Source organism: Zingiber officinale, chromosome 8B, assembly GCF_018446385.1.
Source record: "Zingiber officinale cultivar Zhangliang chromosome 8B, Zo_v1.1, whole genome shotgun sequence".
Lineage (NCBI taxonomy): Eukaryota > Viridiplantae > Streptophyta > Magnoliopsida > Zingiberales > Zingiberaceae > Zingiber > Zingiber officinale.
In genome coordinates, this window is record NC_056001.1 from 114,003,245 (window position 1) to 114,020,369 (window position 17,125).

General features: G+C 36.9%; 1 non-coding gene across 1 annotated transcript; it reads right to left on the minus strand.

The window, feature by feature from the left end:
• Nucleotides 1–16,291: 16,291 nt before the first annotated feature.
• On the minus strand, nt 16,292–16,363 carry TRNAH-GUG. Its single transcript has one exon. It is a non-coding gene; the product is annotated as a tRNA-His (tRNA).
• Nucleotides 16,364–17,125: the final 762 nt, after the last annotated feature.

Consider the following 17,125-nt stretch of genomic DNA (forward strand, 5'->3'; position numbering starts at 1 on the left):
CACAGAAGGTGGCGGAGAGGGTGGGACTTTGGATGGAGGTGATGTTTGGGGAGCCACCACACCAAGTTTAGTCCGGAATGCCATCATCATGGAGCCATTCATGCTTCTTACCGGTGATGCTGGTCCCTTCACGAAGGAGGTGTTGGATGGATGGAGCTTCGACTGTCCGCTCGGAGCTTCACCGAATTTTGGGAAGATGGAGAATGGGATGTGCTTGGCGTGAGATGGAGTTGCTTTTGCTACTTTGTACCTCTTGTGGAGTATGTTGATGGAGTTTGGGGAGTGGTCGGTGGTTTGGGAGGATACCAGGGTTAGTTGGACCGTAATGATGCAAAGTCGCGGTCTATAGGAACGTAGAACAATGGTAGTGTGCATTGGTGATGAGCGATGTATTATGTGATTATGATTGCGTTTGTATCGGGTTTGTGATAGTGTTGATAGTGATGTAAGTTGGTGTATCTGTACATACATCAGTCCATGTGAATATGTGATAAATATTCTTCCTTGTGTATAAAATCAACCTACTAGATAGTACAATAAGTACCTATACCAATCTGGCATTTTTTCGGACGTGACATGATTGAGATTGATCATATCCGATCAAAGACTATTTTCATATTAATATACTCATTAATATGTGGAAGTTTATTATTAATTATATACATACAGAAAAGTAAATAATTAATAATAAATATTTATCTTCATAAAATAATTATCCACAAAATACATAAGGAGTGTTTTGATACATAAGTGCACATACTAATAGTATTTGCATGTAGTAAAATGATAGATGGGATTTCTTCTAATGGATGGAAGAAATATAAGAAGCACAAGAAATCAATAGTTTCACCTTCCAAAAAATTTAGGTTAAAGTTAAACTTTCAATGATCACATGAATTTTTTTTTTTTTACTTTTTTTTTTGTCTTCTAAATTTATTTTTCAGTAAAGATGTTTCACTTAAAATAATTTTAACGTTTAGACTAGTAAAATAAAAGATTATTTTGATCATTTATTATTTTTTTTTCTTTTTGATTTCAAAATATAGGTGGCTAAGTATCGTTTTTTAAATATGGACAAACTCCTTTTAAATGGAAAATACTTAAAGTTATTTAGCAAAAAAAAGTCCAAACTCATGTCAATATACCAGGCTCTTTACTAACTACAATAAGTCAGAAATTTTCACATGTAAAATAATGAGGTCCAATAACATCTATTATTGGGCTAAAAGAAAAACCAAACTGTAGGTTTTAGAAAATCTCAAGTTAGATTTCAGTCAGTTTAGTTTTTAATTCCTGCCAACAGCAAACCAAATCTAACTAGAAAAACATTATTTATAATTAATTAAATAAATTGTTAATATTTATCTTTCTTAACTAATCAAAGCAAACATACCAATTCAATTCAATTCAAACCAAATGAAAGCCATGTCAATTTGGTTAGGTGGTTCCACTACAATTCCAGCTGTACTAATTTTTTTTAGTTTAGTAGGTAGATAAATCATGATTTAAAATGTTACACTGTATCAAGTGAAATAGGCAATATTCACTGTTCTAACCACCGCCTAATGCTAGTACAAGTGTACAACGGGCTGCTTGGGATCACGGTGATCTCCGCGAGATCGCGGAGGCATTGCAATTCCATGGCGACCTTCTTAGGGTCGCAAGGACACCGTGATTCCATGGCGACCTCGATAGGATCGCGGAGGCACTGCTATCTCGCGACAATCTCCGTGACCTTGTATTTTTTTTCAAAAAATATTTTTTATATTTTTTTTATTTTTTAAAGATATTTAGGTTAAATTTTTTAATTTTAGTTGATATATTTTATATTTTAAAATAATAAAATTATATTGCCAGAGACTGATGCAGTGCCAAAAATTGTATTAGTTCAATCATAAATATAGTATGGATTAAAATTTCAAATCATATATCAGATTCAATTAGTCTTGAACTGATTGGAGCAACACTAATTGAACAGATTTTACAAGGAAACATAGCAATACTACAATAATTATGTAATTTAGCGACAAACTTATTCACCACTAATATATGTTTTTTCGTCGCTAACATAAATTACTAGCGATATTATATCGTCGCTAACTTCGTCGCAATAAGCATGCCTCAAATCATATTTAGCGACGAACTAAAATAATTTGTCACTAATATTCACGTAATATTAATGTCACTAAAGTTTACACAATCACCGCTAACTTCAAAAAGATAACGACGAATTAGGAAATAGTTGTCGCAAACTATAATTTTTTAGCGAAAAAATAACCACGAATTCATTGCTAAAATTATTTTTTTAGCGATGAATAATTTAAAATTTATCGTCAATATTTAAGAAACGCTAAGAAAACCCCTGTAGATTACGATAGGATACATTGTTAGCAATGATATTTGGAAAAATAGTTGCTAACATTAATGACAATTTTTCCAAAAATCATCTCTAATCTTATTTATCAGTGATTGATTTGTGCAAAAACTCGTCGCTAACATTATATTTTTTTTAAAAAAATATTTATTTACATTCATATCCTGCATACATTTATACAACTCACAAACTATATTGTTTACAATTTTACAACTCACAAAAAATTAACAACAAAATTTACAATTCATACTCACTACATTCATAAACAACTCAAACAATCAAGTTCACAACTCAACTCATCACATGCAATATAAAGTTCACAACTCTAACAACAAGTTCATAACATAAACATTAACAAGTCCACACCTCTAACAACAGGTAATAACAAATAAAGTTCACAACATCAAGTTCATAAATAAAATTTACAACATGAAGTCCACAACAACAAATAAGATCAAGGAGGAGGGGATGGAACTGGAGATGAACCATGGATCAAGGAATTTAATGTTCCAAGTGCCAACCGGTTTAGAATTTATTCAAGCAAATCTTGTCTTGATCTCATTGATTCCAACTGATCTTTGGTGCTTGTTAACTGCTCTTGGGTGCTTGCTAACTAAACTCGGGTGTTTGCTAACTCTTGTTCTGTGTCGTCTAGTTGTTGCTCATTGGATTCAAGTTTTTCTCGTAATGCTACGTTAGTTGGTCTAGATGAGGCATCTGAAAAAGTGGACATAACTGCTTTGGCCCACTTCTAAGTCCTCTAATGTATCCAAAACGAGTATCGGAATCTGATGTAGCTTAATAATAAAATATCAAATTATGAAAATTCAATCAAGGATCAAAGCCTATATTGACAAAATTGTAGCAAACATGACAAGCATATAATATAACAAGTATCATTTGTTGGAACTCCAAGGTTGTTTTGGTGTGATCAACAAGTTAAGTTAGGTCCTGCGTTATTTTTAACCTTGTGTCTAAGTGTGCAGGAGCTTAGGAGCACAGGTACTCTAGCGGAAGACGCGACTAGCGAGAAGGACGGCACGAGGAGAGAGCCGACGGGCTTAGTGCGTCCGAGGGACGAGGTGCCGCGAAAGAGTACCCCGGTGGACGAGAAGGAAGTGTGTGCTGGTTTCGAGGGACGAGAAGCCGGAGCGGAAGATTGCTCGGGGGAGCAAGAGACGCAACTAGCGAGAAAGTCGGCACGGAAGAGAGTCGACGGGCTCGGTGTGACCGAGGGACGAAGACTGCGGATGAGTATGCTGGCGGGCGAGAAGGAATCATGCGACGATTCCAAGGGATGAGGAGCCGGAGCGGAAGCCTGCTCGAGAAGACCGGAAGTTGAGTTCGGGTGAGCCCTTTTCCGGATGTCAAAAATCACCCAAGCCGGAGCAGAAAACCCGAGGCTGAAAAAGTCAACGGGGGTTGACTTTTCCCTCCGGGGTGCCCGGAGCTGACCAGGGCGCCCGGACCCCTCCGGGGCACCCGGAGCTGTCTGGGGCGCCCGAACCCCTCCGGGGCGCCCGGAACGTTCTGGGGTGCCCGGAGGTTCATCTTTGACCAGATCGAGTCTTTCACGATCTGAACGTTGGGGGATAAAGTTTTATCCCCCCAGGGCGCCCGGAACCCTTCTAGACGTCCCGACCAAGGCTATAAATATAGCCTTGGTCCAGAAGCTTTTTAACGAACTCAAGTAATTCATTTTCAACGCTTGCGTGCTGTAATTTAGAGTTAAGCTTCTATTTTCTGCGCTTCAACGTTGTAAGAGGCTTCTCCACCTGAAGGAGTTTTTAGCGCGCTTAATCTTCCTTGGATTAACAACCACATCGGTTGTAACCAAGTAAATACTCGTGCCTCTTCTTTTCTGTTCTTGATTTACTGTTTTGCTTTATTTATGCAAGTGTTAGCTTAAGAGTTCGAGAAGGGTTGGTTTTGTTTTTGTTTTTGCAGGATATCCAACCCCCTTCTAGCCGGCTGCAACGGTCCTACATCATTGACATGATCACAAACTGTATTCATAATTTGGACTGCATCGATGACTTTTTCTGTATTTTCTTATGTTTGAACATAATCATCACACAATCTTACCGTATCATCTTAGAAATAACAAACATATTAAAAATATTATAAAATTTAATTATGCATAGTTAAGAACAAATTTACTAAAAAGACCATAACATGCGTATGCAGTTTCTAAATCCACCATTTTGATGAGATTCATGAGTTTTATTAAATACAGTAATCTGATCTTTTCTCTGTAACTGATAAGTCTGAAAAAAAAATAATGTGTTAATATTTTAATTAATAAACAATAACAATATATGATAACTATAAAATTATCATTTACACTGTCGCAACTATATTGAATAAATGATTTTGAACCTCCGCGATAATTAAATGGAAGTTTCCATCAATTTTTAGCATTTGTTGTAGATTGTTTCTACAACACAAAACTTAGTATAAATAAAACATTAGTTACAAAACAAATAGTTAAATTTTAATATAAAAAAGACATTTGTTATAGAATAAATTACCTGAAATGCCTCTAATTCAAATAGAGCACACATGTAGTCCCAATCCTCTTACGTCTCACAAAACTCGATCGGCATATGTTGTCGACGCTCAAAAGGAGGAAGGTGCGATAGCTTCTTATAATGGTTATACATTTTTGTTCTATTTTCTCTATACCTTGCACTCATTACCCGGTCGGTCTCCTTTATGACCGAAGATGAACACTCCTCAATATCAAAAGCAGCTTGAAAAAAATAAATTTATTTTGCATATGATTAGTAATAAAGGAGTGGTAGTTATAAATTTGTTGAATTATTTATACTTAATAATAATTGATCGTTTATCATCTTTTTATTATCCGTAGGGACATGCCTCCAACTCTTAACTTATAAGGGAGCAAATTTCTTCATTGAAAGAACTAACTGTTAGGACCGAAAAGTAGCTAGAGGGGGGGTGAATAGCTTCGCGTGTGCTCGTCGTGCTTCGTTGCTTGTTTCTTCAAAGTGATGCGCAGCGAAATACAAAGAAACAAACTACAACAATGCTAACAATAGGATTTTACTTGGTATCCACCTCATAAGAGGTGACTAGTCCAAGCATCCACGCACACACACACACCTCCACTAATAAACACTCCTTTTCGGTAACTACCGAAGGCGGAGAAGCCCTACAAGACTCTCAATACAAGTAGAAGAAAGGGTAGTAAAGAATAAGCAAAAGCTTACAAGAGATGCAGTAAAAACCCTAGCTTCTTCTTCTTCTCGTTGCAACTCACCTCTTGACTTGGATGAACCTCCAAGAACCTTCAAGAACTGGCGGTGAGGAGCTTAGAGAGTGCTGGGGAGGAGCTGTGATGAATCTGCAATGAATCGGTGAAGTTCTACCGAAGGAAATGAACGCCTGCGGCTTAAATCGACGCTAACGGTCAAATCCCGATCGATTGGAATGCTCCCAATCGATCGGGGAGGCTTTGGATCGATCCACGGATCGATCCAGAGCGCCTCTGTGCTCTGGAAAAACTTCTGGATCGATCCACGGATCGATCCAGCGCTTATCGCGCGAAGCAGCAGCGTCCCAATCGATCCACTGATCGATTGGGACCTCTGGATTGATCCACCGATCGATCCAGAGGGGTTCTGTTCGCGGGGACTCACCGGATCGATCGGTGGATCGATCCAAATCTTCTGGATCGATCCACTGATCGATCCAAACCTTCTGGATCGATCCACGGATCAATCCAAACCTGCTGGATCAATCCACGAATCAATCCAAACCTGCTAGATCAATCCAGATCTTGGTTTTTGCCCAAAACCAAGCCCAAAGCCCCCTAAACCAACATCTAGTCAACCATGACTTGTTGGTACATAAGACCTAGCATCCGGTCACCCTTGACCAGCTAGGACTCTCTCACCAAGTGTCTGGTCAATCCCTTTGACTCACTTGGACTTTTCTCTTCTTGCCAAGTATCCGGTCACTCCCTAAGACCTACTTGGACTTTTCTTCCTCGTGCCAAGTATCCGGTCAATCCCTTTGACCTACTTGGACTCTCACCAGATGTCTGGTCAACCTTGACCCATCTGGATTTCTCTTGCCTGACTTCACTCACCAGGACTTTCCCAATTGCCTAGCTTCACTCACTAGGTCTTTCACCTGGCTTCACTCACCAGGATTTTTCTCCTGCCTAGCTTCACTCACTAGGACTTCCCAATTGCCTAGCTTCACTCACTAGGTCTTTCACCTGGCTTCAGTCACCAGGATTTTCCTCTTGCCTAACATCCCAGTTAGGACTTCCCAGTCAAGTATCCGGTCATCCTTGACCTACTTGACTCTTCTTCAATCAACCTTGCATTGTCAAACATCGAAATCCAAACCAAGACTCAAGCTTGGTCAACCAGGTCAACCTTGACCTGAGGAATGTTGCACCAACAATCTCTCCCTTTTTGATGTTTGACAATACCAACACTATCACTTACAATACCACATGTAAGTTAGGCTAATCCCATAGTCTAAACCTTCTTCATGCCACTAGGTAATGAATACATAAGTTAAGCCCTTCATTCTCCCCCTAAGAGGGCAAACTCCCTCTAGGTGATAAAAGCCTAACTTACTCCCTTTCATTCTCCCCCTATTGGCACACATCAAACCATGCCCCATTTTTGGGCACTATACACTTGAAACCACTTGAACAATGAGGATATCCACTCCCCATTAAAGTTCAAACGCTCAACCTTGAGCATGTTCTTAACGGAAGGTTAACCACCTTCCAAGGTTCATGAAAAATAATTTTCATATCTTTAAAGAGTCCCTCCCCCTAAAGACATGGTGGTAACTTCTGTCATTGCACCAACAATGACTTGGAATCCCCAAAACTTTAGGAAACCCAATTTTAGAAGTTTTGAGGTTCAAATATTCAAAATTTGAAACAAACCTCAACCTAAACTTCAACTTAGCCTTCCTTAACCATTCCATCCTTGTTTTCCACACGAAAACACCCTTTTTATGTATACAACTGTATTTTCAGGGGTTTGGAATGGTTTCCTAGACTAAAATAGGTTCAAAATGCTGAAAATAAGCTTTCCCAGCCAAAATCAGCATCTTCAATCGATTGGAGTTGGGTTCCAATCGATTGAACCCTGCTGAATCGATCCACTGATCGATTCAGTCTTCTTGGATCGATCGGCTGATCGATCCAGCGAGCTTCTACTCGCGAGAAATGCCTTCTCAATCGATCGGCTGATCGATTGAGGCACTCCAATCGATCCACTGATCGATTGGAGGCCTGAAATTGCTGAAATTCAATTTCAGCCAATTTCAGAAACCCCTAGAAAATTCTACAAAATTCCAAAAATCGTAAAAATTTGTGTAGACATTATTTAGGGTATAATTTATCATGGAAAAATAGTTTTCTATGAAAATACATCATATTTTCAAAGATTGACACAAGCTTGAGAACTTGCAAAAACTTTAGTGTTTTCTTCAAGTTTGTGTCTAACTATTCAATAGTGATTACTATCAAAAGATAGCCTTCACCAAGGTTTTCCAAAATCATTTTAAAAACATTTTCAAAACCAATATCCCACCATGTTCCTTGGGCTTAATGCACATGACTTGTATATTAACTTTCCCAATGATGGGAAAACACATAACTATGTGTTTTGATGAACCTAAAAACTCAAAAGAATACACTAAATCAACATCTTGAGCTTTGTTCATCATCCTAACATCTCACTTGTATCTAATGTGCACTAAAACACATACAAGTTACCTTATAGTCTTTGTGAGATGTAGATTTTGGTTTTGCCCTAATCTAGGGATCATGCATATCTATCTAGGCATTTTAGAGATATTAGACATCCACCTAGGATGTCACTTGTTAATCAGTGTTGTTAAATGCCATTTATCCTTAATTACAAGGAATTAAACTAATGCATGATAATGTTATGGCATACATCAAAAAGAAATAATTTTCAGAAGAAAATTTCCTATAACTATATGATGTATGTATGTCATGACATGGTATTTTTGAGTTTTTCATAATAAGTCATGAATGCACAAATAAAACATGATGTCATGGCATATAATGGGCAACCAAACATGGCAAGATTTTGCATAATTAAAATATACCTAGATTCTCTATCTAAGTATCCTTAACCCTTAGCTAATCCTAAAGCATAAACCCTAGATTGCCCAATTTCCTTAAGAAAATACCAAAACCCAACTTGACATTTCTTTAATCTCTTGAATTAATTATGCCAATTAAAAATTTAAAACATTCATCAAATATTGGCATATTTCATTTTCCCATAAGAGTAATCACTTTAAATTAAGGCTTAGATTTGCCTTAAATTCCTAAGACAATACCAAAGTCCCAATTTGGTATTTCTTAACACTTGATTTCTCGTGCCATTTAAAGTCATCTCAAATTTCTTCCTTTATAGCACATTTTACTCTTTTCAAGATTAACAATAAATCCATTTCATTTTCAAAGGTTAACAAAAACCTTGAAAATGCTCCTTGAGTGTCAATTTCTTCAAAGTTGGGTTAACTACCCTTCTTCTCATAGTTGACACTCTCTAACCCATCTATGGGATAGAGAAAATGCTCCTAGGAACCCAAAACCTATTGGTGCTCCTTGGATGCTCTAGGTATTCACTAGGGATAACTTCCCTAGATACCTTCCTAGTGACCTTGTTTGGTTTCTTAGAAGTCTTGGTCACTTTTTCTAGGTCAACTCTAGAGATTGCTTCCCTTGTAACCTTCTTTGTGACTTTCTTAGACTTCTTAGAAGTCTTAGTCACATTTGTTGCAAAAATACTCTTAGGGATAACTTCCCTTGTATTTTTGGCTTGACCACTAGACCTAGGGTTGGTTCCATAACTATATGGAACCCTATGGTAAGAGATTACATCCTTCTTAGCCTTTGGTTTGTATCCCAAACCACTATGGCCATTAGATGACCTTTGTGATCCTAGACCTAGGCTATGCTCATTTTGCCCTTTTAGGATATTTTCCATCCTTTTTAGGGTCTTTTCCATTTTATCAAGCCTTGACCTCAAGACTTGATTTTCTATCACTAAGTCCTTAGTTTTTGGTTTTCCATTAAATTTATGAGCATTTTTATTTCTAGGCTTGTAGCTAAGGTCCTTAGTGTGATTGCCTAGATTTTTATCTACCTTCCTAATCCTAGGTGTGGTAGTTTTAGCATGGTAAGCTACGTTATTTTCCTTAATTTTACCATGCTCTCTATTCTTATGGTAAATAGCATTAAAATGATATAAGTTAGAACTAGCATGCTTTTTACCATAATGTAAAGGGATAGGCTCAATAAAAGTTACATTCCTTTTTACCTTAGAGGCTCCCCCTTGACTTGAGCTTCCTCCTTGAGCCTTGACCATCTTCTTCCCCTTAGGGCATTGACTCCGGTAATGCCCCTTTTGATTGCAAGAGAAGCACACAATGTGCTCCTTGCTCTTCTTTGTTCCGGGGATGGTCTCCTTTGGCTTCTCCTTGCCCTTAGGTGCCACTTTGCCATTCTTCTTGGCCAATTTAGGGCACTTGCTTTTGTAGTGCCCATGTTCCCTACATTCAAAACATATAATATGATTCTTATTATTAATTGAACTATTTATACCTTCTTGTGTAGGGGTGGCACTTGCTCCTCCATTTGATATGAATGTAGAGGCTTCCTCTTGATCCGAAATCGATTTCCCTCCAATTGATTTATCTTGACTTGTGGAGGTGGAAGCTTCTTCATCCTCTTCTTCTCTTGACCCGGATGTGGAGGATTCTCCTTCTTCTTGATCCGGTGTCACCAAGAGTTGCTCCCCCTCAATCCTAGAGGTGGAGGCTTCACCTTCTTTTTCATCCTCTTGTACATGAAACAAGGAATATGCTCATTCCTTGCTCTTTTGATTACACTCCCTTGAGAATGAAGCTTCTTGGATTTCCCCTTCTTCGGAAGTTGAGCATCTCTCAACTTCGGAGTCCTCCTCTTGATCTTGCTCCAATGAGTCACCCTCTTTGGATTCTTCTTGGTTAGGTACAGTGGAGGGGATCTCATGAGCCTTTTCCAATTTGCTCCATAGCTCTTTGGCATCTTCAACTTCTCCAATTTTCTCCAAGATGTTGCTCGGCAATAGATTGACCAAAAGCTTGGTCACTTTGTCATTGGCCTCACATCTTTGGATTTGTTCTTGGCTCCATTTGCTCCTTTTGAGAACTTTGCCCTTTGAATTCCTTGGAGCCTTAAAACCTTCCATTAGAGCAAACCATTGCTCTATCTCCATCATCAAGAAATTTTCAATTCTTGATCTCCAAGAATCGAAGCTTGTGGATGTGTATGGTGGAGCCACCCTTGTATCAAATCCAAGTCCATCTTAGAATTGCATCTTGAAGTTGAGCTTCTTGAATTCTTTGACTTTGATGAATTTGCTCCAACTTCTTCACCCTCTAGCTTTGCTTGTTATGTTTGCCCCTTCCGGCGGTGATTCCGGTGAAGAGCAACCTTGCTCTGATACCACTTGTTATGACCGAAAAGTAGCTAGAGGGGGGGTGAATAGCTTCGCGTGTGCTCGTCGTGCTTCGTTGCTTGTTTCTTCAAAGTGATGCGCAGCGGAATACAAAGAAACAAACTACAACAATGCTAACAATAGGATTTTACTTGGTATCCACCTCATAAGAGGTGACTAGTCCAAGGATCCACGCACACACACACACCTCCACTAATAAACACTCCTTTTCGGTAACTACCGAAGGCGGAGAAGCCCTACAAGACTCTCAATACAAGTAGAAGAAAGGGTAGTAAAGAATAAGCAAAAGCTTACAAGAGATGCAGTAAAAACCCTAGCTTCTTCTTCTTCTCGTTGCAACTCGCCTCTTGACTTGGATGAACCTCCAAGAACCTTCAAGAACTGGCGGTGAGGAGCTTAGAGAGTGCTGGGGAGGAGCTGTGATGAATCTGGAATGAATCGGTGAAGTTCTGCCGAAGGAAATGAACGCCTGCGGCTTAAATCGACGCTAACGGTCAAATCCCGATCGATTGGAATGCTCCCAATCGATCGGGGAGGCTTTGGATCGATCCACGGATCGATCCAGAGCGCCTCTGTGCTCTGGAAAAACTTCTGGATCGATCCACGGATCGATCCAGCGCTTATCGCGCGAAGCAGCAGCGTCCCAATCGATCCACTGATCGATTGGGACCTCTGGATCGATCCACCGATCGATCCAGAGGGGTTCTGTTCGCGGGGACTCACCGGATCGATCGGTGGATCGATCCAAATCTTCTGGATCGATCCACTGATCGATCCAAACCTGCTGGATCAATCCACGGATCAATCCAAACCTGCTGGATCAATCCACGGATCAATCCAAACCTGCTAGATCAATCGGTTGATCAATCCAGATCTTGGTTTTTGCCCAAAACCAAGCCCAAAGCCCCCTAAACCAACATCTAGTCAACCATGACTTGTTGGTACATAAGACCTAGCATCCGGTCACCCTTGACCAGCTAGGACTCTCTCACCAAGTGTCTGGTCAATCCCTTTGACCCACTTGGACTTTTCTCTTCTTGCCAAGTATCCGGTCACTCCCTAAGACCTACTTGGACTTTTCTTCCTCGTGCCAAGTATCCGGTCAATCCCTTTGACCTACTTGGACTCTCACCAGATGTCTGGTCAACCTTGACCCATCTGGATTTCTCTTGCCTGACTTCACTCACCAGGACTTTCCCAATTGCTTAGCTTCACTCACTAGGTCTTTCACCTGGCTTCACTCACCAGGATTTTTCTCCTGCCTAGCTTCACTCACTAGGACTTCCCAATTGCCTAGCTTCACTCACTAGGTCTTTCACCTGGCTTCACTCACCAGGATTTTCCTCCTGCCTAACATCCCAGTTAGGACTTCCCAGTCAAGTATCCGGTCATCCTTGACCTACTTGACTCTTCTTCAATCAACCTTGCATTGTCAAACATCGAAATCCAAACCAAGACTCAAGCTTGGTCAACCAGGTCAACCTTGACCTGAGGAATGTTGCACCAACACTAACTTGCTGATAAATGAAGTTATGTTTGGGACAATTGGATGCCAATAGCTTTGATGAAAAGTAACTGATAATTTGCCCTGTTCATTGATTTGACATCACAGCCGATCAAAATATGTGTCACGTGTCTCCCTATGTAGTGATTGGTCTGTAAATGTAAAAGTGCTAACAATTAACAAATGAAATACTTAAATAAATAGCTGACTAAATAAAACCTTTGTAATGTAAATGCAAAACAACTAACCATTAAGAGAACTATCATCATCAGGTGCCTGTTGAATGGATAGATGGTTAATCCTCTTGGGCGGCTTGACTATCACATACTCATCATATATAGATCAACAAATATGTATCAACATATATATGTATCTACAAGAAATGAAACTTTATCTTATATAAATGAATTAAAAATGAAGAAAAACAACTCATATCATGAAAATAAAAATTAATCGCTATCATCATCTGAAAGAGATAATTGATCATCTGCATTACTATCAATTTCAGTATCTTTATCTTCATCATTAAGAAAATTTTGAGTAACCCTAGCCAGCTCCACTTACGCATTTGACATATTTAAATGTATGCTCAACATCTAATCTACAAAGTTGGGATATCTCTAAGTCTTCACCAACTATTGAAGTTGCTTCATTAGATGAAATAACTTGGTTAGTCTCAATATTAAAATTATTTCCTGATTCAATTTCTTTAAATACTTCATCAACTTCAATTACTTCGTATATTTCTCGATATTAAACCTTTTGCACTACCTTCTAATGGCTTCCACATTTTATATCATTTAAATAATAAACTTGATTTGCTTGGTTGGACAAAATGAATAGGTCATCAACTTACCATGTTTTAAAAGTGTCAATACATAAGATACCAAACACTTCAACCATTGATTTCTTTTTTAGATTATATTGGAACCATTCACACCAGAATAATTATACTTTATACTTAAGAGTGTAAAATAGTTGAACAACATCCTTCAATACTCCCAAAAAATTTAAATTATCACCCTATTAGATGATGGTAAGCTAATATCGCTATTTTGAGTAGTTCTGCAAGAATCACGAGACCTCATATGATATCAAATACCATTTGCAATGCAAGCATCATACAATTGAACTTCAACATTAGGTCCCATTGCTAAGTAGTACAACTCGTTTGTGATATCTGAATTTGTTAATTCTTTAACTTTATCATTCTATCACTAAACCATTGTGAAAAATCTCTCTCATGATATTGCATAAGTTAATTTAAATGAACTTTATATGTCAACAACTGCAGATGTTTGCTGCATAAATAAATATTTAAATTATAATTTTATAATGAAATATAAATAATAAAATTATATAATGTAAAAAACTTACTTCCTATATTGGTCAACTTCTTTACAATTGTTGAGAATATACCAATATACTTTCTTATACAAAGTCAAAGGCAATTTCATATTACGTTGGTTGTCAAACACTTTTGCTTGTTGTGAGAAGACACTTAAATTGCATGTTACTGGTTGAGCATCTTTATTTCGTTCTGGCCTACTAAATCTTATCTCAATTTGACTCATATATAAAGAATTGAAAGTCAATGCCTCATTTAAAATATACCCCTTTGTAATAGTCATGTCTTGCTTTATTATGAATATATCTTTTTATTCTACCCAAATATCGTTCAACGCATACATCCATCGTGACGAAACAGGTCTAACTAACATTGCTTCACGGGGTAAATGAACTACCAAATGAATCATAATGTCAAAAAATGTCAGAGCAAATATTCATTCCATCTTACACATTATGAGATTATTTCCTCCTCCATTTTATATAAGTCCACTATATGTAAATATCTTGTAGTTATCTTTTTGAAAAAAATCACATAACTCAACTAGTGTGCACATATGTCTTTTGGAAAAAAATTTCGTACAGCCACAGGAAATATTCTCTACAACAAGACATGACAATCATGTCTTTTACTCTATGTAATTTTTCATTATTTGTATTCATATTTCTAGATATATTGTAGCATATCCATCAGGTAACTTCACATATTCTAAAATTTGACAAAATTCATATCTTTCTTCCAATGTCAATGTGTAACTTGCATATGGTTTACTAAATTTATCTCCTACTTTCTTTAAAAGCAATTCACTTCTAATCCTCATATCTTGCAAATTGAACCTTGCTTTAAATGTATTTTTTTTTTACTTTCCATCTATATTAAATAATATGCCAAGCAAAGCGTCATAGATATTTTTTTGTAATGTGCATCACATTTAAATTGTGTCTCAACTTTAAATCTAGTCAATACTTTAACTCAAAAAATATAGACTTCTTTACCCAATTTATATTATAAAAATCCTTGTCACTTTTTACTTAATATAGGATGTTTATTGAATGTTACCTGAGGTAATGCATCTAACTGTGCAAAATCTCATAACCACTAAATCTTCATGGTGGTTCGTCTTGTTCAATCTTTCTATTGAAATTCTTATTTCTACGCCATGGGTGTTGCACATTCAAGAATCGACGGTGGCATGTGTAGCATATTTTACTCCGTAATCTTTGATATTTAGTTTCATTAAGATATACTGGACCTGCTTTATAACCCTTTGTGCTCCATCCAAATACCGTTCCATATATTGAACAGTCATGAATGGTCCACATCACAGCAACATGTAATTGAAATAGTTGTTCAATCGATGCATCATATGCTTCAACCCCATCATCCCATAGCTCCAACAGTTCATTGATCAAAGGTCATAAATATACATTTATTTCTTTTCTAGGTGATTTAAGCCCAGGAATTAAAAGAGACATAATGAAGTATGATAGTTTTATCATTTTCCATGATGGTAAATTATAATTCACAAGTATAATAGGTCATATACTATACAAGCATTTGACATGTTTCCAAACGGATTAAAACCATCAGTAGTCAATCCTAAACAAATATTTCGTGGATCACTAGCCAATCATCAGTAACTTTAAGATCACACAATAATAATTTTATCATTGTACCAAGAAAGATTTTAATAGGGAGGGATGATCTTTTTAAAAGACCCTAATCATTATGAATTCTCCTAGAACAACCAATAAAAATTAAAACTTCAATTTTAAATTTTATTAATTTAAACCATATCAATCATGTATACTAAAAAAATGACCAAATGCAAGCATGCTTGTGAACAACTTGTGGGAAATTAAAACAATATTTTCAACAATTAAAGAAGTTGAAATGAAACGGTTCTATGCTTAATCAGGGTTTTTAAGATGTAGTGGTTTTGTCTTTCAAATGATTAATTAAGTATTTAAGGGTTAAATTTTAGCTGTGGTGTATTGCATAAATTTTGTTCAAATAAATTGATAACTCTGGAAACTTTGACCGCTTGTATGAACTTCCGTGAAACTTTTTCGATTTACTTAGTAATGGTGAAATAATTATGTAGACTAATCGGTATTAATCAATTCAAACAACTGAATACTTGTTTGAATTAAAAAGAAAAAATAATTTGAATAATCTTTCCTGAACTATAGAATGCGTATTTAAAATAAAGAATAACATTGATCATTCCCATTAGAATTTCCGTTCCTTCTAGGTGCTATTACTTGAAATTTTATTAAAAAATAAAGTAAAATATAAAGTAATAGGAACTCTACATCTATGACATTGTTTAAAAAAATCTTTTGACGATTTATTTTTATTTTGAATAATAATAATAATAATCTATCTAATTATCTAAAAAAACCTCATATTATTCTGCAAAATGAACGGTGAGCAATAAGAAAAAAATAAATTCAGATATTTGATAAAAGAAATAAAAGCAATGTAGCAATAAATTAAGAGATATTTGACAAAAGAAATAAAAACAATGTGGCTGCTGGGATTCGAGCCCAGGTCTCCACGGCCACAACGTGGAATTCTCACCACTAAACTACAGCCACAGTGATGGCTGTAAAGCTATTGTAATATTAAAATATATAATAATATAGAAGGTTTTTATGCCTCGTTGTAAGATTTCTATTCCAAATGATCTTTACCATTTTCGATAACCGTGTCCATATATGAGAATTAAAATTGAATTTTATTTCTCCTATAGAATAAAAGCCTATAGAATCAAAATGGTTTAAGAAAAGAAAAAAAAAAGGCTAGTATTGTTACTGCTAAAAACTAAATTAAGAAGAAAGGAAAGAAATATGGATAAAGGTCTAAGTGCAAGTTGATTTGTTATAACTGTGATAAGAAGGGTCATTTTACTCGGGATTATATTGAGTCTAAAAAGATAGATTCATCTTTATCTTCTTTCCATGAACATTAAGTTGCAAGTACAATGTTATACTAGATGAAAACAAATAGATATATGTGGAAAACAATATAAGAATTGAAGTCAAAAGAATTGACACTTGCAAACTCAACCTACGGGGTGAACGAAATTTGTTTCTACATGATGTCCTGTATACTCCTGAGATTCGATGGAATTTGGTTTTCGTCACTTGTTTTAGGGTCGAAATGTGCTAGAGGGGGAAGGGGTGAATAGCTCGTCGCGCTTGTTGATGTGCTTCTTCGATGATGAGCAGCGGAATAAACAATAAGAAACATACTCACAACGCTAACACGGGGATTTACTTTGTATCCACCTCAAGAAGAGGTGACTAATCCAAGGATCTACACACGACTCGCTCTCCACTAATGAAATGCTCCTTCTC